Source organism: Hemitrygon akajei, chromosome 1 (assembly GCF_048418815.1).
Source record: "Hemitrygon akajei chromosome 1, sHemAka1.3, whole genome shotgun sequence".
NCBI classification, from domain to species: domain Eukaryota; kingdom Metazoa; phylum Chordata; class Chondrichthyes; order Myliobatiformes; family Dasyatidae; genus Hemitrygon; species Hemitrygon akajei.
Genome location: NC_133124.1, coordinates 96,271,920 through 96,296,023, shown reverse-complemented (window position 1 = coordinate 96,296,023; position 24,104 = coordinate 96,271,920). Strand labels below are relative to the sequence as shown.

Sequence of the window (24,104 nt, the reverse complement as noted above, 5' to 3'; positions counted from 1 at the left end):
CCCCACCGCCATCCCCAAACCTCATTCTTATAATCTCCAGTGAGCACTAGTCCAGAGTCTTCAAATGTTCCTCATGCAATAATGCTTTCTTTCCCAGGATGATTTCAGTAAGCCTCCTCTGGACTCTCTCCAATGCTAGCACACACTTTCTTATAAAAGGGCCCTACACTCTCGGGCAAAGTGGTTGAATGAGGTGAACTGTCTTCACTGGGGTGAAGGCAGCACAGATTCAATAGCAACACAATGTTGGCCGTTCTTTCATCATAACTGTCTTTGGACCTCTCTTCCACCCTCAGAAATGTGACAAGTCAAAAGACAGTACCATCTGTGACAGGGAGATCAAAGAGTTTTATCACATTCTCACGGACCGCTAAGAGATCACCACCATCTTTGATTTCTACTGCAACAAGGAGCAGCTGATCGGTGTAGGAAAACTCCAGGAGTTCCTATGGAAGGAACAAAGGGAGAATGTGACGAGGGAGAATGTATCACATCTCATCCACTTGTATGAATTAAACGAGGAAGGTAAGCCACATCCATCACCTTGAAGTTGTGTTGCCAACACTTTGGAGATGTTTAATCACATGACCTGTCACCTCAGAACTCAGAACATATACTCAAATGGCCATCCATGTTTTTTTGTATCCGCGGGGGGGCCCCAGAACCAATCCCCCACGGATAAGGAGGGCTGAGTGTACCTTTAGTATCTAATGAAGTAACAAGAGTGTACGTTTGTGGTCTTCTGCTACTGTAGTCTATCCACTTCATGGTTCAATGTGTTCTGCATTCGGAAATGCTTTTCTGCATATTGCTGTTTTAACATGTGGTTAGTTGCATTTCTGTTGCCTTCCTGATAGCTTGAACTACTCTTGATATTCTCCTCTCACCTCTTTCATTAACAAAGCACTTCTGCCCTCGGAAAAACTGCTGACTGGAATTTTCTTTGTTTTTTACATCGTGATCTGTAAACTCTTTTATTTTACTTTTGTGCGTGAAAATTGCAGGAGATCTGCAGTTTCTAAGATACTCAAATCATCCCATCTGGCACCAGTAATCACTCAACAGTCAAAGTCACTTGGATCACATTTGTTCTCAATTTTGCTGTTTGGTCTGAATTGCAACTGATTCTCTTGATGATATCTGCATAAATTTATGCATTGAGTTGCTGGCACATGATTGTCTGATTAGCTATTTACAAGAATAAGCAGGTGTACAGGTATACCTAATAAACTGGCACTGAGTGCAGAACAGCACTAAAGAACAAGCCTTTCATCCCACCATGTTGTGATGAACTAATTAAACTAGGAACTAAATGCCTGACAAAACTAATCCCTTGTGTTTACACAATGCCCCGATCCCTGAATTCTCGGTATATTCATGTACCTTGGAGCCTTTTAAGCACCTCTATTTAATCTGCCTCTGCTACTGCCCAGCTCCCTGTGTGAAAAATTTGCCCTGCACATCTCCTTGAAAGACCATAAGGTATAGGAGCAGAATCAGGCAATTTGGCCCATTAATTCTGTTCCACTATTTCATTGTGGCTGATCCTTTTTTTTTCAGCCCCAATTTCCTGTCTTCTCCCTGTATCCCTTCATGCCATGACCAATCAAAAATCTATCAACCTATGCCTTCAATATATATGTATAAAGACTTGAGCTCCACAGCTACCTGTGACAACGAATTCCACAGATTCACCACGTTCTACCTCCTCATTTCCATTCTAAAAGGAAGCCACTTTATTTTGAGGCAGTATATTCTGGTCCTCGATTCTCCCACCATAGGAAACATTCTCTCCACTTACACTCTATCAAGGTTATTCAACATTCTGGTAGGTCCAGGCTTTGAACTTTCCAGCTTGGCCTGACTTATTCATATTGGTGAGCAAGACTTCTAACTCCTTGTAGGTCTTCCGGATGGCGGCTGCATCTCTAAGGCTGCAGTCTAAGACTCTTGTCTGGTTTTCAGCAATGATTGAGATAGCAAGGAGAAGATAAACTTGTCCATGAATATACCTTTCTTTAACACCAAATCCCTGGATTTCTCTGGTTAGTACAATCATTTTACAGTGCCAGTGATCACGGATGTGGGTTCAAATCTCATCACTGACTGTAATTTATATGTTTTCTCTGTGCCCATGTGCTTTTCCTCCAAGTCCTTGCACATTTCAAACACAGATGGGTGTGCTTTAGTAAGTTGTGAGCATGCTATGTTAGTGCCAGAAGCATGGTGGAACTGGTGGGCTGCCCTCTGCACATTCTCGGATGATGCTAGTCACTGACTGAAAATAACACATTTCACCGCATGTTTCTGTATTTCGATCTACATGTGAAAAATAAAGCTAATCTTAAGAAATCATAACCCTAATTACAGTGTAGGTAATACATGAATGGCATTAACAGCAGTGTGTTCTTTTGTTAGCGAAGCGTCATTTCTTCATGACCAAGGATGGATTTCTGTTCTTCTTGATGTCACCGAGAGCAGACATTTTCAACCAAGAACACAACAAGGTTTACCAAGACATGACGAAGCCACTCGTTCAATATTACATTTCTTCCTCTCATAACACCTACCTGATCAGGAATCAGCTGGAGAGTCGCAGTAGCACTGAGGCCTACATCAGGTACTGGCGCCATATTGCAGAAGGGGTTTAGGATTAGATGGGCAGCAAAGGTTTTTTCGAAGTCTGTTTTTGGCTGATATGAAGGGGTGGGGGCTGGAGAATGCAGCCTACAATTTCTCAAGAGAGGTACAGAAAGGGTCTTAGTACATTTCAGGAGGACTGGAATATAAAGGCAGGGATGTACTGCTAAGTCTTTGTGAAGTGTTGCTCAGACCTCATTTGGAATATTGTGAGCAATTCTATTTTTTTAAGTTTTATTTTGAGATACCGCATAGAACAGGCATTTCTGACCCAACGAGTCATGCTGTCCAACTACCCACCTTGCAAACAGTCACCTAATCACAGGATAATTTACAATAACCCAATATCCTAATAATGGTATGTCTTGGGACTGTGGGAGGAAACCAGAGTGTCAGGAGGAACCTATGAAGTTATGGCAAAACAGACAAATTCCTTACACTTTTAGGCTCCTTTTCCAAGGAAAGATGTGCTGGTACAGAGGAGATTTGCTGGAACAATCTAAGGTCAAAAGTCTCAAACTATGAGAATCGTTTGATGTCTCTGGGACTGTACTTGATGGGATCGAGAAGGATAAGAGGGAAGTGGGATGGAGGTCAATCTCATTGAACCAACTGGATATTGAATAATCTGGATAGAGTGAATGTGTAGAGGATATTTCCTACAGTGAGAGAGTTTAGGACCAGTGGCAAGAGCCTAAGAATGGAAAGGCATCTCTTTAGAACAGAGATCAGGAGGAATTTCTTCAGCCGGGGTTGGTGATTCTGTTGAATTCATTGCCACAGACAGCTGTGGAGGCCAAATCATTTGGCACATTTAAAGTGTTGGTTGATAGATTCCTGATTAATAAGGATGTCAAAGGTTCCGGGAAGAAGGCAACAGAATGAAATTCAGAGTGTTAATAAATCAGCCATGATGAAATGATGGAGCAGACTTAATGGGATGACTGGCCTAATTCTCCCCCTATATCTTATGGTCTGACAGCTTTATGGTGTATCAGCATTGTGGGCCTGGCATAGTGAAAATTCTGTGGCTCTGGTCATTGCTAAGATTACTGGTATCATAGACAGTGACAATGGTTATCAGGATTTACAGAGGGATCTTAATCAGCTGGGTATGTGGTTTGAGGAATGGCAAATGGAGTTTAATTCAGATGAATGCAAGATACTGCTGTTGGCAGGACCCTGGAGAGTATTGTAGAACAGAAAGACCTTGGTGTAGAAATACATGGTTACCTGAAAGTTTGGGCTTAATTTCAAGTTCAATTTTATTTTCATTCAATCATGCACATGGATTAGATAAATCAAATAATGTTCCTCAGGGACCAAGGTGCAAAACACAGTACACATATCACATAGTGCACATAAAACAATATTAAGAGATAATAAAAATAATATGTAGATGCACAAGTTGACAGAAAGTACATATACAATATATAATTAATCATACAATAGTATAATGCTACTGGTGCTGTTATAAATAGTGTGTAATGTGAACTGTATAAATAGCTGAGTGTTCAGAAGACTCACAATCTTGCAAGCTATTACCCAGATTTAAGTTAAGTCACAGGTAGACAGGAGGACATTTGGCACACTGGCCTCCACCATCAGTAAGTAACTGAGTAGAAAGGTTGTGATGTTATGTTTCAACAATGCTAAAGCTGCACATGAGGTATTGTATTCAAATTTGGTCATGCTGCTGCAGCAATAATTAAATTAAATTGGAAAGAATGCATGGAAGATTTACAAAGATGTTCTCTGGATTCATGAGCCTGAGTTATAGGTTGGACTAGCTGGGGCTTTTTTCCTTGGAACACAGGAAACTGAAGGGTGATCCTGCAGAAATGTGTAAAATCATGAAGCGCATAGTTAGGGTGAATGCACACAGTCTTTTTTCTAGGGTTGAGAAACCAAGAAATTGTGGATATAGTTTTAAGGTGAGGGGGCAGAGACTTCATATGAATCCAAGGGGTAAAATTTTCACAAAGAAAGCTGTCTATATATGGAACAAGCTGCCAAAGGAAGTGCTTGAAGTAAATACAGGACATTAACCATATTTAAAGACTCACAGATAGGGAAGATCCATTACTAAGGACCCTGACCGTACAGGGCATATCCTCTTCTCATATCTAACATCAGTGAGGATGTACAGGAGTCTGAAGACACACATTCAGTGTTTAAGAAACAGTTTCCTCCCATTTCCCATCAGAACAGACTCTGAATCCCCTCACTATTCCTAAACTATTACTAAAGTTACATATGTGGTTAGGATGGGGTTAGAACACATCATCCAGGGGGAGGGAAAAGCCACAATTGACCATGTCCTACTACTAGTCGTCTCACCCACACCAGAGCAAGTATAACCTTGTAGCCTTGATGGGAGGGGGTGTGGTGTCACAGTCCAATCCCCTTCTCTGTTATCTCCCACTCTGTTTCACCATCCCACCCCCACCCACTTCCCTATTCTTTCTGTCAATCTACCCCAACCCAATCCAGTTGTCCCTCTGTCCATCTCCAGCTGCTCAAGGGGACTGTCTGTTCCAGCTCCTGGTAAGTCAGGAATCCCAGCGGAGGAGATCATGGCGGGAGGATTCAGTCGATCATGATGTGGATGAAGAGTAAGGCTGCGGGCAGGTAGTCGCTGTTTGCTGACAGAAGGTGGATGTGGTGGTACCATGAGAAATAAAACAGAGAGAGAGGTAATCACACTGTAACTCAAACAGCCAACATCCTTGGCATTTTGAGTACATTTGGCACTCCCAATAACCCTGTCTACTTTCTCAAGAGTGAACTATTTCCTGTTTACTATACTGTTTATTGTTTACTTGTGCTGCCAGCTACATGCACTTTCAACTATCTTTTATTAACTCATTTGTGTTAATACTTTGGTTTATGTGCTGTGTGTTTGTTATGTTTTGTGGGTGCACCGTGGTTCAGAGGAACATTGTTTTAATTTGCTTGTATATATGTACAGTCAGAAGACAATAAATTTGAACGGGAACTTTTACCTCCAATTCTCCCTTCCTTACACCCTGTTCCCTTTCCCATTTTATTGTCATTCCATTGGGACACGGGCTCAGAGCTGTGCTGGCTGTTCCACCATTACAAGCATCGCACTGCTGTGTGGACTGCTTGCAGGTACACAGATTCTGCCGTCACCACTAGAAATATGAGTGACGTGGGTTTCGGGAGAGTGGTCCCTTGCGGCCACGCTGCTGGGGATGGTGGCATTAATCAGAAATGTGAGACCACCTCAGTCATGAAGGATAGATACAGAGGTTCCACCCTCAGATGTGTGAGCAGTCCCTCAGCAAGACAGAGGACCCACCCTCTCCTCCCCGGCCAGATGTGGAACTGATAACCTCAGCCAGATGTGGAGGACCCACCTTCTCCTCTCCGGCCAGATGCAAGACCAATTCCTTCAGCCAGATATTTCTTACTGTTCTATTTAGTCAGAGATACAGTGTGGAACAGGCTCTTCCAACCCACCAAGCTGTGCTGACTAGAAACTTTACCCTCATCCCAGGACTAATTAGCCTACTAACTGTGATGTCTTTGGATTGTGCGAGGAATCTAGAGCACCCAGAGGGATCAAATGCACATCTGGGAAGAACATACTGTACATACCTTCTTAGAGAGGATGCCAAAACTGAACCTCCAAAGCTCTGAGCTGGAATAGTTACATTAGATGGTTGTGGTGAACTACATATACCTGTCTGGACTGCTCCTGTGGCTCCTCCCACAGACCCCTGTATAAAGGCGATTGAGGCCTGAGCCCGGCCTCATTCTCCAGGATGTAGTGTTGTTCATTCTTCCAGTCAATAAAAGCCGATATCTCGCTTCTTACGTCTCAGAGTGAGTTATTGATGGTGCATCAATGGTGTCCATCTTTTTTTCCTTGGTGAAATATGGGATGCTCCTGTTCACTGGGACAGTGCCCCAGGTCCTGGAAGAGGAGGTTGGGATGCAACTGAAAGAGGTGGAATGGGAGGCAGGGGGTGAGGAAGAGCTGTTGTTTGCTGGGCTGTTGGTAGGACCAGAGAGGGAACTGAAACATTACTGGAGTTACCTAGGTGGTTAGGCACAACACCCAGGGCCAGAACAGCCACAACTGGCCGTGTGCTACTACTGGTCGTCTCACCCACACCAGAGCAAGTATAACCTTGTAGCCTTGGTGGGAGGGGGTGTGGGGTCACAGTCCAACTGCACATTGACACCCTTGTCAGAACTACTTGTTGATACCAGGGCCATTTGGCCTATAATGGCTGATTTATTAAACCTCTCAACCCCATTCTCCTGACCGTAACTTCTGTTGCACTAATTAATCAAGAAACCATCATCAACACTACTTTAAATACACCTAATGACCTGGCCTCCACAGCCATCTGATGAACGAATTCCACAGATTCACCACCCTCTGGCTAACAAAATTTGACCTCGGCTCTGTCCCACTATTCTGAGAATGCACCCTTTTGTGCTAGATTGTCCAACTATAGGAAATACCCTCTTCACATCCATTCTATCTAGTCCTTTCAAGATTCAATAGATTTCACTAGGTTTCTCATTCTTCAAAACTCCAGTGAGTACAGGCCCAGAACCATTGCATGTTCCTCAAAAATTAACCATTTAATTCAAGAGATCATTCTCATTCTTGTGAATTATGTCTACACCCTTTGCAATTCCAGCACATTTTCTCTTGGATGAAGGGCCCATAACTGCTGACAATACATAAGTGTGCTCTGACAAATAACTTAAAGCCTTTGTATCACATCCTTGTTTTTATATTCATGTCCTCTTGAAATGAGCTTTAACAGCAGGCTTCTCTGGCTCAGGGAGAGTGAAGGATGGAACAAAACGCATGACCTCATTCCTAGAGAAGAAGTGGGTCTCAGTGAACCTCCATCTGATGGTCCGGTCTTGTAGAACCAGAGTTGCTCTCTCACCGCCCAAATTCTCCACCACTCTTCCCTCCACTCCTTCCAGTTTTAAAGGGGTGGGGTTTTGATACAATACCTTGCTGTAAGTTAGTGAATGAGAGTGTGAACTGTCCGATGAAGTCATTCCTTGAGGAGTCGTTATAGTCCTGAACCAGGAAGCGAACAAAGGCCAGCTCAGGCACGGACACGTCAAACTGAAAGCTTGTGTTCCACATGGGGCTGAAACCTGAAACAGTGAAGGGGAAGATGCATCAGACACAATGCTAACACTAACACCTCCAACATAAACATGGGTTCAAATCCAGGCAAAACTGGCTCAGAAATGATATTGTAAGCATGAACATAATTGTTTCCACGTGTTGATCTCAATAGTTTCAAAAGATGCTGATATCCAGAGCAATACACACAAAATGCTGGAGGAACTCAGCAGGTCTGGCAGCATCTATGAAAGAGAATAAACAGTTAATATTTCAGGCTGAGACCATTTATCAGGACTGTAATGGAAGGGGGAAGATGCCAGAATAATAAAGTAGTGGAAGGGGAAGAAGGACAGGCTAGAAGGTGATAGACAGGTGGTTGGGGAGGGGGGGGGGATGAAGTAAGAAGCTGGGAGATGATAGGTGGAAAAGGCAAAGGGCTGAAGAAGGAGGAGTCTGATAGGAGAGGAGAGTAGACCATGGCAGAGAGGAAGGAAGGGCACGGGGGAGATGTGATATGCAGGAGGGGAGAAGAGGGAAAAGGCCAGAGTGGGAAATTGAAGAAAAGGGAAGGAAGAGGGGAAGAAAATTCCAGAACTTGGAGAAATTGATGTTCATGGCACTAGATTAGAGGCTATACAAAAGGAATAAGAGATGCTGCTCCACGAACCTGAAAGTGTCGTCATCATGGCAGAAAATAAAGCCATGGATCAACATTTCGGAATAAAAGTTGGAATAGGAATTAAAATTGTTGGCCACTAATAAATTCTGCTTTTTGTGGATGGAGCAGAGGTACTTGACTAAACAGTCCCCAGTCTACAGTGGATTTCACCAAGCTGGAGAAGGCTGCATCAAGAGGGCTGGTAAGAGCAAGTGAACATAACAGATTCACAGGTGGTGTTGCTTCACCCAGAAGGGCTGTTTGCATTGTTTGTAACAATGACCACAGTCTGTGATGGACCGTAAACATCATCATGTTTCTGATACCAACTTAGTATGCATACAACTTAGGAATCATAAGCCAAACATCTTTGGAAAGTGGGAGAAAACTTGAGCACCCAGAAGAAATCCATGTGGTCATGGGGAGAATGACCAGCCCCAGAGACAGTGGCTGGAATTAGACCCCGATCATACAGCTAGTGCTGTACATTGCTATGTTAATCACTACATCACTGTGCCGCAAAACCTCTCTTAATTATTTAAACTCAAAATGAAAAGCTAACTAATCCCTTCTGCTTGCACAACATCCATATCTTTCCATTCTCTGAGCATTAATGTGCTCTAAAAGCCTCTCATATCTGCTTCCACCATCTCCCCTGACAGCCCACTCCAGGCACCCGCAGTTCTCTGTTTTAGTAAAAAAGCATGATCTGTACCAGCCCTTTAAACAGCCTCTCTCACCTTGAATGTATGCCCTCTGATAATACAGATTTTGAATATGGGAAAAGATATTGTGTGTCCACTATCTCTATACCTCTCATAATTTTATAAACATATCAGTGCTCCCCTCCACCTCTGACACTCCAGAGAAAAGCAACCCAAGTTTGTTCAACTTCTCTTAATTACACACATCCTCTATTCCAGGCACAGTGCCAGTGAACCTCTTCTGCACCCTCTTTAAAGCCTCCACACCCTTCCTGTGATGAGTTGGTGTGACTTGGTTGGCTGAAGGGACAGTTTCCATGCTGCCCAACCAATTGTGTTTATCCAACGTTTTCTGCTCTTACCATCATGTGCAGCTTCTTTCTGTTCAGCCAGGGTCCTCAGCATCAAAGGAGAGGAATTAATAGTCCTGATGAAGAGCCTCGGCCTGAAATACTGACTGTTTACTCCAATCTATAGATGCTGCCTGAAATGCTGAGTTCCCTGAGCATTTTGAGCCATCTTTCCTTACCAAACTAACCAAGCTTCCTGCCAGGACAGAACATATGACCATATGACATGGGAGCACAATTAGGCCATTCAGCGTACTCTAACATTCCATCATGGCTGATCTATTAACCCCCCCCCCCCTCAACCTCATTCACCTGCCTTCTCTCTGTAACTTTTGACGACCTTATTTATCAAGAACCTATCTTCCTCTGGTTAAAATATACTCAGTGACCGTCCTCCACAGCCATCTTTGGCAATGAATTGCACAGTTTCTCCACCTTGAGGCCAAATAAATTCCTTTGCATCTCTCTTCTAAATGGACTATTCTATTCTGAAGCTGTACCCTCTGGTCTAAGACTCTCACTACTGGAATCACACTTTCCACGTTCAGTCTATCTTGGCGTTTCAATATTTGATAGGTTTCAGTCAGGTCTCCCCCTCATTCTAAGCTAAAGCGAGTAGAGGCCGAGAGCCATCGGATGCTTCCACTGCTCTGTGCACCCATCAGCTGATTTATGACCCTCTGTATCCTGCGATGACCTTCCTTAATATCTATGATTCTAAAAACTTTTGTATTGTCTGCAAACTTGGGAATCAGATCACCTACATTGATAGACAGTATATTAGAAACAACAAAGGTCCCAGCACCAGACCCTGCCATGCACCACTTGTTACAAACTTCCAGCTGAAGGAACACCTGTTCAGCACCATCCTCCGATTCCTGTGACTTCGTATATTGTCCTTTCAGTCTTCCTCCCATTCTCCCTGCAGCTTCAAATCACCTGTATTTTTTAGTTTCTCACAGCTGCTGCCTGATTTATCAATAAACCAATAAACCACCATTGAGTAGATTCACAAGGCACACTGCCGTGAGAAAGTGCCATCTCGGTAGATTATATTTGTTAGATAATTGCTCAAATGACATGAAACAATTATCCAAAAATACATCACAAAATCATGAAATACCTTTAGTTTTCCAAGTACAATAGGCTTGGTCCATAATAGAGGGATAGAAAAGAAGTTAGATATAATAGGTAAAAACACAAAATGCTGGCAGAACTCAGCAGGCCAGACAGCATCTATGGGAGGAGGTAGTGACGACGTTTCGGGCCGAAACCCTTCCTCAGGAGTGAAGTAACATGGGATGGTCGAGGGGGGATAAGAAGTGGGTGGAGGGATGAAGTAGAGAGCTGGTAAGTGATAGGCTAGAGGGAAATGGGCTGGGGGAAGGTGGAGAATTATGGGAAATAAAAGAGAAAGGAAGGTAGGGCTGGGGGGAGATTATATTGAGGGGGGGGGAAGAGAGAGAGAAAGAGAACCAGACTAAAATTATAGATAGGGATGGGGTAAGTGGGGGGGGCAGGGGTATCAATGGAGGTCTGTGAGTTGAATGTTCATGCCGGCAGGTAGGAGGCTACCTAGGCGAGAGATAAGCTACTGCTCCATCGACCTGCGTGTGGCCTCATCTTGACGGTAGAGGAGGCCATGGACAGACTTATCGGAGTGAGAGTGGTCTGTGGAATTGAAGTGTGTGACCACAGGAAGATCCCGCCACTGCTGGAGGACTGAGTGAAACAAGTGGACTGAGTGTTCGGCGAAACGGTCTCCCAGTCTGCGGCGGGTCTCCCCAATATATAAATGGCCACATCGGGAGCACCAGATACAGTATATCACCCCAGTTGACTCACAGGTGAAGTGGTGCCTCACCTGAAAGGACTGCTGGGGCCTAGGATGGTGGTGAGGGAAGAAGTGTGGGGGCATGTGTAGCACTTCTGTTTGCAGGGATTAAGTGCCTGGAGGGAGGTCGGTGGGGAGGGATGGAGGGGATGATGGGGATATAATAGGATATTATAATAGATATAATAAGACTTGCTATAATAAATTGATTTAACCCAAAAAATCTCTGAAATTGAAACCATATTGGTAAAGTATATTTAACTATTGGATTATCTAATTGTTTATACGATTTAGAAAGAGCAAAGGGAAGCAAAGTCCCTAAAATAGAACCCAGCGAAAACCCTTGTACTGAATTACATTTGAGATTTACCCAATGAGGGCTTAAAGTTATATCCAAGTCCCATAACCAAAATTTCAAATAGCGGATATTAATTACCCAATAATATAATTTACCTAGATCTCATTTCTTTAGATATTTACAGGTCAGAAACTTTTAAAATACCGTCCTTCCTACTTTCCCGAATTTATACTCTTATGGATAGTTTGGAAAAAATTTTAGATTTAAATCCTTCTTAGAAAGGTGCAATAGCATCAATCTACAACATAATTATGAAAATTCATTTAGATGCATCTAATAAGATTAAAAATGATTGGGAAAGGGAACTTAAGCTTACCTTATCTATTGAAAAATGGAAAAAAATTCTTCAATTAGTTAACTCATCCTCTATATGTGCTAAACATTTGTTGATACTGTTCAAACAAGTTCACAGAGCCCATATGTCTAAGGATAAATTAGCTCATTATTATTCTCATATAAGTCCAGTATGTGACAGATGTCACTCTGAGACCACCTCTTTAACTCATATGTTTTGGTCATGTTCTGCTTTGAAAAAATATTGGGAAGATATCTTTGACATTATTTCAACTGTTTTGAATACTGATTTACAACCTCATCTTATTACGGCAATTTTTGGTTTACCACTGATAGAACCACACCATTTAACCTCTACAGCGCGTTGGATGATTGCATTTCTTACATTAATGGCTAAAAGATCTATTTTGCTGAATTGGAAGGAGATTAATCCTCCCACCACATTTCATTGGTTCTCTCAAACTATGTTATGTTTAAACTTAGAAAAAAATCAGAAGTGTTATATACGATCCTTCTATTAAATTTGAACAGACTTGGAGGCCTTTTATTTAACATTTTCATATGATGTGATTTGACCTCTTTCCAAACCTATTCTTGTGTTAGTATATGTAGGAAGGTTCGGAGCTGGTGACATTAATGGTCCTTTTTTTTTAATGTTATAAACAGCCCATGTTCTTTTCTTTTCTTTGTTTTTTTTTGTTGTTAGGTTAGTATTGGTTAGATTTTTTGGGGGGGGTATATTTCGTTTTTCATTTTTTTTTATTTTTGGTATGTTAATCCTTTTTTTGTGAACTCTACATTTGTACTTGAACATTTTTGGGAGGTTTATTACCTTTGTATTAATTGAATATACAAACCCCATTTCCAGAAAAGTTGGGATATTTTCCAAAATGCAATAAAAACAAAAATCTGTGATATGTTAATTCACGTGAACCTTTATTTAAATGACAGAAGTACAAAGAAAAGATTTTCAATAGTTTTACTGACCAACTTAATTGTAGTTTGTAAATATACACAAATTTAGAATTTGATGGCTGCAACACACTCAACAAAAGTTGGGACAGAGGCATGTTTACCATTGTGTTACATCACCTTTCCTTTTAATAGTACTTTTTAATCATTTTGGAACTGAGGATACTAATTGTAGTAGATTTGCAATTGGAAATTTTGTCCATTCTTGCTTGATATAAGACTTTCAGCTGCTCAACAGTCCGTGGTCTCCGTTGTCTGTTTCTCCTCTTCATGATGTGCCATACATTCTCAATAGGAGATAGATCTGGACTGGCAGCAGGCCAGTCAAGCACACGTACTCTGTGTCTACACAGCCATGCTGTTGTAGCCTGTGCAGAATGTGGTCTGGCATTGTCCTGTTGAAATAAGCATTGAAATAAGCATTGTCCTGGGAAGAGACATCACCTTGATGGCAACATATGTGTCTCTAAAATCCTAATATACACCTCAGAGTCAATGGTACCTTCACATACATGTAACTCACCCATGCCATGGGCACTGATGCACCCCCATACCATCACAGATGCTGGCTTTTGTACCTTTCGCTGATAACAATCACGATGGTCATTTTCATCTTTGGCACGGAGAACTCAACGCCCGTTTATTTCCAAAAACTAGCTGAAATGTGGACTCATCTGACCACAGCACACGGTTCCACAGTCTTTCAGACCATCTGAGATGAGCTCAGGCCCAGAGAACTCGCCAGTGTTTCTTCATTGAGTTGATATATGGCTTCCTCCTGCGTAATACAGTTTCAAGTTGCATTTCTGGATGCAGCGACGGACTGTGTTAAGTGACAATGGTTTTCCGAAGTACTCCCGAGCCCAGGTGGCTATAATTGTCACAGTAGCATGACGGTTTCTTAGGCAGTGCCGCCTGAGGGCTCGAAGATCACGCGCATTCAACAGTGGTTTCCGACCTTGTCCTTTACGCACTGAGATGTCTCTGAATTCTCTGTATCTTTTCACAATATTTTGTACTGTAAATGTTGAAAGACCTAAATTCTCTGCAATCTTGCATTGGGAAATGTTCCTTTTGAACTAACAATTCTCTCACAAATTTTGGCACAAAGGGGTGAGCCACGACCCATCCTTGCTTGCAAAGACTGAGCCTTTGATGGACGCTACTTTTATACCCAGTCATGATACCTCACCTGCTACCAATTAGCCTGCTTAATGTGGAGTCTTCCAAACTGGTGTTACTTGAATATTCTGTGCACTTTTCAATCTTATTTTAACTTTGTCCCAACTTTTGTTGAGTGTGTTGCAGCCATCAAATTCTAAATTTATGTATATTTACAAAATACAATTAAGTTGGTCAGTAAAACTATTGAAAATCTTTTCTTTGTCAGTTAAATAAAGGTTCACGTGAATTAACATATCACAGATTTTTGTTTTTATTGCATTTTGGAAAATATCCCAACTTTTCTGGAAATGGGGTTTGTATAATTATATATGTTATCTATTAACAACGTGTAGCAATACTATGTATATCCACTATTTTGATATCAATAAAAAGATTGAAAAAGAAAGAAAGAGAAAGTACCATCCATTATCAAAGACCCTCTCCATTGAGGCCTTGTTAATCCAACATTTTTTGTTAGCTCTATTGCATTTCTTGATTTTCTGTAAATCTCTCCACCTCTCCATCATCTCCAACCTTGTACTTCTTCAACCCCTCCCCCCACCATCTTGCACTCACTTCTCATCTTTTTCCCCCAGTATTGATGAAAGGTCTTGGGCTGAAACATTGATTGTTTACTCTTTACCATAGATGCTGCCTAGCCTGATGAGTTCCTCCAGCATCTTGTTTGTGTTTCTACACCACAAGCCTTGCATGGAGCATGTCTGCTTATCGTAAAAGCATAATTATTTATGACTTCCATGATGTCCCTTAATAGGATTTTTGAGGAGAGGGAGGAACCGTTATCAATTACCGGCTCACCGTTCTGTCCATCCCAACAGTCTGGTTCCATCCAGCGTCAGCCTTTATTGAGTTCACTGATGACGAGAGAGGATGGAACATACAATACAAATACAGTGCAGGCCCTTCACCAACCTTTTAATTTACTCCAAGATTAAACTAACATACCCTCTAACATACCCCTCCAATTTTATTTCATTCATGTGCCTATCTAAGAGTGACTTAAATGTTGCTAATGTATCTGCCTCTACACAATATCCTCTAGAAGGACATTCTGACATTCTCCCCACCCTGACCTATACTTTGCTCCAAAGACCTTAAAATTCTGTCCTGTCATATTTATGCCCTGGAAAAAGTCTTTGATTGACCATTCTATATATGCTGCTTGTCAGAGTCCCAGAACAGATCCCTGCAGAACATCATCGGTCACTGATCTCCAAGCAGTGTACGAACCAACTACGACCAGACTCTGTGTTTTTTGGGAAATCCAATGCTGAATCCAAAAAGCCAAGTGTCCCTGGATCCCATGCCTCTTGACTTTCTGAATCCACCATGGGGAACTTCATCAAACCTAGTAAACTCAATGAAGACTTTGCAATGACACAGTTAAAGAGCCATACTGTGCAGGAACAGGCCATTTGGCCCAAATGGTCCATGCTAGTCAACATTGCAATCTAACCAAGTCTCATTCACCATCGTTTGATCCATATCCCCATAAATCTTTCCTATCTGTGAATATTTAAATATGGTTAATGTCCTGTATCTACCTCAAACACTTCTTTGGCAGCTTGTTCCATATCCAGATAACTCTCTTGGAGAAAATTTTGCCCCTTGGGTTCATATGAAGTCTCTGGCCCCTCACCTTAAAACTATGTCCACGAGTTCCTGATCTCTCAACCCAAGAGAAAAGACTGCGTGCATTCACCCTAACTATGCTCTTCGAGATTTTATATATTTCTGCAGGATCACCCTTCAGTTTCCTGTGTTCCAAGGAAAAAAGCCCCAGCTTGTCCAACATATAACTCAGGCTCTTGAGTCCAGAGAACATCTTTGTAAATCTCCTCTGCATTCTTTCCAATTTAATTTCATTAATGCTGTAGCAGCATGACCAAATTTAAATACAATACCCCCATCTGCAGCCTCAGCAACATAGAAACATCATGTCACAACTTTTGTACTCAGTTATTTACTGATGGAGGCTAGTGTGCCAAATATCTCCCTGTGACTTCAGTTTAATCTGGGTATTAGCTTGCAAGATTGTGAGCCTTCCGAATGCTCGGCTATTTCTACAGTACACATTACACACTTATTTATAACAGCACCAGTAACATTATACTATTGTATGATTAATTATATATTGAAAATGTACTTTCTGTCAACTTGTGCATCTACAGATTATTTTTATTATCTCTTAATATTGTTTTATGTGCAGTATGTGATATGTGTACTGTGTTTTGCACCTTGGTTCCAGAGAAACATTGTTTAATTTATCTAATCCATGTGCATGATTGAATGAAAATAAAACTGAACTTGAAATTAAGCCCAAACTGTCAGGTAACCATGTATTTCTGCACCAAGGTCTTTCTGTTCTACAATACTCTCCAGGGTCCTGCCATCAGCAGTATCTTGCATTCATCCAAATTAAACTTCATTTGCAATTCCTCAAACCACAGACCCAGCTGATTAAGATCCCTTTGTAAATCCTGATAACCATTTTCACTATCTATGATACCAGTAATCTTTTGCAATGACCACAGCCACAGGATTTTCACTATGCCAGGCCCACAATGATCATACACCATAAAGCTGTCAGACCATAAGATATAGGAGCAGAATTAAGTCAGTTATTCCATTAAGTCTGGTCCATCATTCCATCATGGCTCATTTATTAACCCTCTCAATTTCATTTGGTTGCTTCCTGACACCTTTGATGGCCTTACTAATCAAGAATCTGTCAACCTCCACTGTAAATGTGCCAAATGATTTGGCCTCCACAGCGGTCTGTGGCAATGAGCTCTACAGATTCACCAATCCCAGCTGAAGACATTCCTCCTGATCTCTGTTCTAAAAAGATTCCTTTCTATTCTTAGGCTCTTGCCACTGTCCTAAACTCTCTCACTGTAGGAAATATCCTCTACACATTCACTCTATCCAGATTATTCAATAACCAGTCGGTTCAATGAGATTGACCTCCATCCCACTTCCCTCTTATCCTTCTCGATCCCATCAAGTACAGTCCCAGAGACATCAAACGATTCTCATAGTTTGAGACTTTTGACCTGGGATTGTTCCAGCAAATCTCCTCTGTACCAGCACATCTTTCCTTGGAAATGGAGCCTAAAAGTACAAGAAATTTGTATGTTTCGCTATAACTTCATGGGTTCCTCCTGATGCTCTGGTTTCCTCTCACGGACCCAAGACATAGCATTATTAGGATAATTGGTCATTGTAAATTGTCCTGTGATTAGGTGACTGTTTTCTAGGTGGGTAGTTGGACAGCATGACTCATTGGGTCAGAAATGCCTGTTCTGCGCAGTATCTCAAAAAAAACTTTAAAAAAATAGAATTGCTCACAATATCCCAAATGAGGTCTGACCAACACTTCACAAAAACTCAGCAGTACATCCCTACCTTTATATTCCAGTCCTCCTGAAATGTACAAAGACGCTTTCTGTAGCTCTCAAGAAATCATAGGCTGCATTCTCCAGTCCCCACCCCTTTACATCAGCCAAAAACAGACTTCGAAAAAACCTTTGCTGCCCATCTAATCCCAAACCCCTTCTAAAATATGGCGCCAGTACCTGATGTAGGATTCAGTGCTACTGCGACTCTCCAGCTGATTCCTGATCAGGTAGGTGTTGTGAGAGGAGGAAACATAATACTGATCGAGTGGCTTCGTCATGTCTTGGTAAACCTTGTTGAGCTCTTGGTTGAAAATGTCTGCTCTCAGAGACATCAGGAAGAACAGAAATCCATCCTTGGTCATGAAGAAATGACGCTTCGCTAAAAAAAGAACAAACTACTGTTAATGCCGTTCATGTATTACCTACGCTGTAATTAGGGTTATGATTTCTTAAGATTAGCTTTATTTTTCACACGTATATTGAAATATGTACATGCGGTGAAATGTGTTATTTTCAGTCAGTGACCAGCATAATCCGAGAATGTGCTGAGGGCAGCCCAGAAGTTTCGCTATGTTTCTAGCACCAACAAAGCATGCTCATAGCTTACTAACCCACCCCATCTGTGCTTGAAATGTGCAAGGACCTGGAGAAACAGCACATGGCCACAGAGAAAACGTAGAAATTACAGTCAGTGATGAGATTTGAACCTTCATCAGTGATCGTCAGCACTGTAAAATGATTGCAATCCAGAAATTTAAAGAAAGGTAAATTCGTGGACAAGCTTTTCTTGTCCTTGGAAGGTAGTGCTATCCCATTCATCACTGAAAAACCAGACAAATGTCTAAGAAGATCGAGGTCTAACTTACCAATGTGGGTAAGTCAGGCCAAGCTGTCAGGATGTCATACTCCCCTGAATCTACCTCCCCTTGCTGGTACAAAGGAAACTCATGTCAACGGTTCAGGCTTGTGGTGAACTACGAATACCTGTCTGGACACCCACCCCCCCCCCCCCCCCGCTGACTGCTCCTGTGGCTCCTCCCACTGACCGTGGCTCCTCCCACAGACCCCAGTATAAAGGCGATTGGGGCCTGAGCCCTGCCCTCAGTCTCCAGGATGTAGTATGGTGGTCAATTGCTGCTTGTTCTTTCTTCCAGTCAATAAAAGCCTATATCTCGCCTCACGTCTCAGAGAGTTATTGATGGTGCATCAATTTTATTGACTGGAAGTTTTAAAACATGGAAAGTATTTTACGTCTAGAAAAATTAGACTTGGACCCTCAAAACTCAGAAGCAGCTCTTGCCATTGAACTCTGGCTTGCATGCTTCCAATCATACTTGGAGGAGGTTCGTGCGACTATTATGCACAGAATTCTCCTTTCGAGGGTCACCCCGAAAGTTTACTCACTTATCAGGGACCTGCCGACCTACCAAGAGGCACTGGACGCCCTCAAAAGACAGTACCTGCGGCCGGTGAACACCGTCTACGTAAGACATCGCTTAGCGACGCAGTGACAGCGACCCGACGAGTCGAGCGCCGAGTTTCTCCGAGCCCTACAGACACTCGTGCGAACTTGCGACTGCAAAGGTCTGACGGCGGAACAATATGCGGAGCTGCTAGTACGAAACGCCTTCGTTACAGGGAACAGGTCAGTGTACGTGCGCCAGCGGCTGCTGGAAAATGCCGATCTTACCTTACGCTCGGCGATCGAGACGGCCGACACGCTGGAGGCTGCTCTGCACAACGCTGATGCTGTCCAGCCATGTGATCCCCCACCGGTTCCGTGGCCACTGCAGACCCCGCCACCTGCGAGCGAATTCACCAACGCCGCTGCCAGTTGCGAGTCCACAAACTCCCCGAAACCGACCACAGCTGTTGCCAGTTGCAAGTCCGCGCAGTGTTACTTCTGTGGACTCGAAAAGCACCCGTGAAAACGCTGCCTGGCCCGAGAAGTGACCTGCTCCAGCTGCGGGAAGAAGGGCCATTTTGCCAAGGTCTGTAAGTCTGAACCACGAGCAGGGTCGGGCAGCGCTGCGTGTGAGGCATGGGGGCTGCCATCTTGGTCGCCGCCATCTTGCCTGCCCGGATGGGGGTGGCCATCTTTGTCGGCGCCACCTCGCCCCACCCCCGACCCACTGGTGCTTACCGGGCACCAAGACGGCAGTTCAACTCTGGCCTCCATAACCCTCGACCAAAGCGCCCCACACCAGCTTGCAAGGTCAATGATGGACATCCTGGTGGAGGGGCACAGGACTAGCTGCCTGTTTGACATGGGCAACACTGAGAGTTTTATTGACCCAGACACGGTGCAACGCTGCGGACTCGTGACACGGCTGGTAAGCCAGAGAGTCACCATGGCTTCTGGGTCGCATTCCACAGACATCTGGGTGGGTTGTGTAGCGACATTGGTGGTGCAGAGCACAGAATATTGGAACTTTGCACTACTGGTCATGCCTCAACTGTGCGCGCCTGTGCTATTGGGGCTGGACTTCCAGAGCCACCTCGAAAGTGTGACTATGGCATATGCCGGGCCCCTCCCACCACTCACTGTCAGGAATCCTCAGTTTTGTGGGACTTCATCATATACCCCGCTACTGACCACACACACACACCCACCCACACATCCCACCCAGCACTATGCCGACAGCTGCGCTACTGGCACCACTTGCAGCCTCTCCACCCTCAAGATCCCTCCCCCACCGCTGTTCGCCAACCTGACCCCCGACTGTAAACCTGTGGCAACTAAAAGCAGGAGGTACAGCGTGGGGGACAGGGCCTTCATTCAGTCAGAGGTGTAGCAGCTGCTCAGGGAGGGGATCATTGAGCCAAGCACAAGTCCTTGGAGGGCCCAGGTGTTTGTTGTTTGGACTGGGCAGAAAAATAGGATGGTCGTGGACTATAGCCAGACCATCAATAGGTTCACGCAGCTTGACGCATACACCCTACCCCACATCGCGGATATGGTCAACCAGATATCTCAGTACAAGGTGTACTCGACAATAGATCTGAAATCCGCTTATCACCAGCTCCCCATCCGCCCAGAGGACCGCCCCTACGCTGCCTTCGAGGCGGGCGGCAGGCTCTATCACTTCCTGCGCATCCCCTTCGGTGTCACAAATGGTGTCTCTGTCTTCCAGAGGGAAATGGACTGGATGGTGAACCAGTTCCAACTGAAGGCCACATTTCCCTATCTGGATAATATCACCATCTGTGGTCACGACTGGTCGGATCACAACGCCAACCACCAACGATTTTTCCAAGTGGCCAAAGCCCTGAACCTTACTTATAACAGGGACAAGTGTGTGTTCGGAACCACCCGACTCGCTATCCTTGGGTATGTCATGGAGAATGGGGTCATTGGCCCTGATCCCGACCGTATGCGCCCCCTGTTAGAACTCCCTCTTCCCACCACCCTCAGAGACCTCAGACGGTGCCTGGGCTTCTTTTCCTATTACGCCCAATGGGTCCCTCACTACGCAGACAAGGCCCGCCCCCTGGTCAAGTCTACTACATTTCCTCTCTCTGCCAAGGCCTGTGTGGCCTTCAGCTGCATTAAAAGGGACATTGCCAAAGCAACGATGCATGCGGTGGATGAGACCATTCCCTTCCAAGTAGAGAGTGACTCCTCCGATTTCGCGCTGGCTGCTACCCTCAATCAGGCAGGCAGGCCAGTAGCATTCTTTTCTCGTACCCTTCAAGGCCCTGAAATTCGGCACTCCGCGGTGGAGAAAGAAGCCCAGGCCATAGTGGAAGCTATTCAGCACTGGAGGCACTATCTCGCCGGCAAAAGGTTCACCTTGCTGACCGACCAGTGCTCAGTTGCATTCATGTTCAGCAACCAACAGCGGGGCAAAATCAAAAATGATAAAATTTTGTGGTAGAGAATAGAACTCTCCACCTACAACTATGATATCCTGTACCGGCCTGGAAGGCTCAATGAGCCCCCGATGCCCTATCCCAGGGAGCGTGTGACAGCGCGCAGCTCGACCAGCTATACGCCCTCCATGCACATCTTTGCCACCCGGGGGTCACCCGATTTTACCATTTTGTGAAAGCCCGGAACCTGCCGTACTCCCTTGAGGACATCAGGACGATGACCAGGGATTGCCAAGTCTGCGCTGAGTGCAAACCGCACTTCTACCGTCCTGAAACGGCGCAACTTATCAAGGCCACCCGCCCCTTTGAGCAACTGAGTGTTGACTTTAAGGGCCCCCTTCCCTCCACCGACTGCAATGTCTACTTTCTCAACATTATCGACGAGTACTTGCGGTTCCCCTTTGCCATCCCCTGCCCCGACACCACTGCCACGTCTGTCATAAAAGCCCTGTGCCAGCTCTTCACTCTGTTCGGATATCCCTGCTATATCCACAGTGATAGAGGGTTCTCCTTTATGAGTGACGAGCTGCGCCAGTACCTGCTGGCTAGGGGCATTGCTACTAGTAGGACCACGAGCTATAATCCCCGGGGAAATGGACAGGTGGAGAGGGAGAATGCCACAGTGTGGAAGGCCACACTTTTAGCCCTTAAGTCAAAAGGGTTGCCAGTCTCTTGATGGCAGGAGGTCCTCCCTGAGGCATCCGCTCCCTGTTATGTACGTCCACCAATTCCACCCCTCACGAGCGCCTATTCTCTTTTCCCAGGAAGTCTGTCACTGGGACCACCCTACCAGCTTGGCTGACGTCCCCAGGGCCAGTGCTGCTCCGGAAACATGTGAGGAGTAATAAGTACTCCCCGCTGGTCGAGAGGGTTCACCTTCTTCATGCGAACCCCCAGTATGCCTACGTGGTCTCCGTCCGTGACCTGGTGCCCGCAGGAGCAGCAGACCACTACCCCGAACACTCCACGGTAACTATGAACCCTGTACCCAAGGTGACACCGCGCACACCGAGCCCTACACAGACTCCTCACGACACTCCTATACCGGGCGTCTCGCACACGCATATACCAGGCGCCTCGCACAAGCATGAGGGATCACTGACGCCTAGTGGGCTGACACCTCCAGTTAGGCCGGAACCAGCACAACCACCGTCTCCGGTGCAATCACCACCGGCACCTGTGCAATCACAGCCGTTGCTACGTAGAGCGCAGCGACAGATTCGACCACCTGATAGACTTAACCTGTAAATATACTTGTAAGAAACTTCGCCCCATGGGGACTCTCTTTTAAAACAAAGGGGGGGTGAATGTGGTGAACTACATATACCTGTCTGGACACGCCCCCCCCCCGCTGACTGCTCCTGTCGCTCCTCCCACTGACCCCGGTATAAAGGCGATTAGGGCCTGAGCCCTGCCCTCAGTCTCCAGGATGTAGTATGGTGGTCAATTGCTGCTTGTTCTTTCTTCCAGTCAATAAAAGCCTATATCTCGCCTCACGTCTCAGAGAGTTATTGATGGTGCATCAAGGCTCTTGAAAGAATGATCAGTGCTACCTTCGAAGATGGCTGGGCCTCCATCATAGCCTGAGCAGCTTTGCTCTGTATGGGGAGGTGAATAAGTATAACTTCCTTTTAGCAGCCTGAACAAGGAGTTAATTGTTGCCTGCACAGGAGAATTGCTGCTGTAGAGAGATTCCAGCAACCACATTTTATTAGCAGGCACTGATGTCTAGACAGGCAAGAAATAGAAAGCCAAAGATGCAGTGAAGATGGTTGAGTCACACCTGAGGCACTGGGATCGAGTACAGACAGTGGTGTCTGGTCAGACAGGGTGGGACAATTTCCCTGCAACCCTCTTCAACAGAGATCAGGGTAGGGACAGACACAAAATGGTCCAGGAAGAGTTGTGAGCAGCTATCAAAGAAATACATACCAATGGGATGGTAGGTATGGATGGGGCAACACCGACCTTGGATAAGGTGGGAGGGTGCGCTGATACGGAAGTCCTCTTAGTCCTACATCTGGCAGGCAGATCCCCTGCGCATTGTTCATGATCCAAATTGTGTAAAATTTCTTGCCTAGTCCAGTCAACCTTTTTGCTTGAAGCAAAAGTGAGGCAACATCATGTCTTCTCAGCCCCAGCACAGGGACCCTGGAACACATTCTCAGCAGCTGCCAAAAAGCCTTGCGACAAGGACACAACTGCTGGTGCCATGACCAGGTGCTGGAGGCAGTGGCATGAAGTATCCCCTCAGTATTAACAATGGTAGGCACCTCAGCCAACTCAGAAAACCCATAGTCTTTGTCAATGCTGGAGACCAACCTCAGCCCAGAACACCTGCAGACTCGCTCGCCACAGCATCTGACCGCCAAATGCAAACTGATTTGGCAAGCACGTTAAGTTTTCTGACTTCATCGCATCATTAACAATGCCTGACATGATCATCCTCAGAAACCTCGAAGCAGATGGTTTGCTCGAACTGACAGTGCCATTGGAAGACTGGATTGAGGAGGCAGTCGAGCATAAAACAAATACAAGGAGCTGGTAGAACAGTGCCACAGACAGAGTGGAGTGCACAGTGCAAGCTTATAGAGGTAGGAGTAGAGATTTTGCTGGCTGCTCACTGTATAGAACCTACTCTCTCCTTGGCTGCAAAAAAAAGGACAACATGGCTGTCACAGAGTGTGCTGAGCAAACTTCC

At 44.6% G+C, this 24,104-nt stretch overlaps 1 pseudogene; it reads right to left on the bottom strand.

Annotated features, from left to right (window-relative positions):
• Positions 1-308: 308 nt before the first annotated feature.
• LOC140736563 (1-phosphatidylinositol 4,5-bisphosphate phosphodiesterase delta-3-A-like) overlaps positions 309-24,104 on the bottom strand; it is a 46,948-nt pseudogene continuing 23,152 nt past the window's right edge.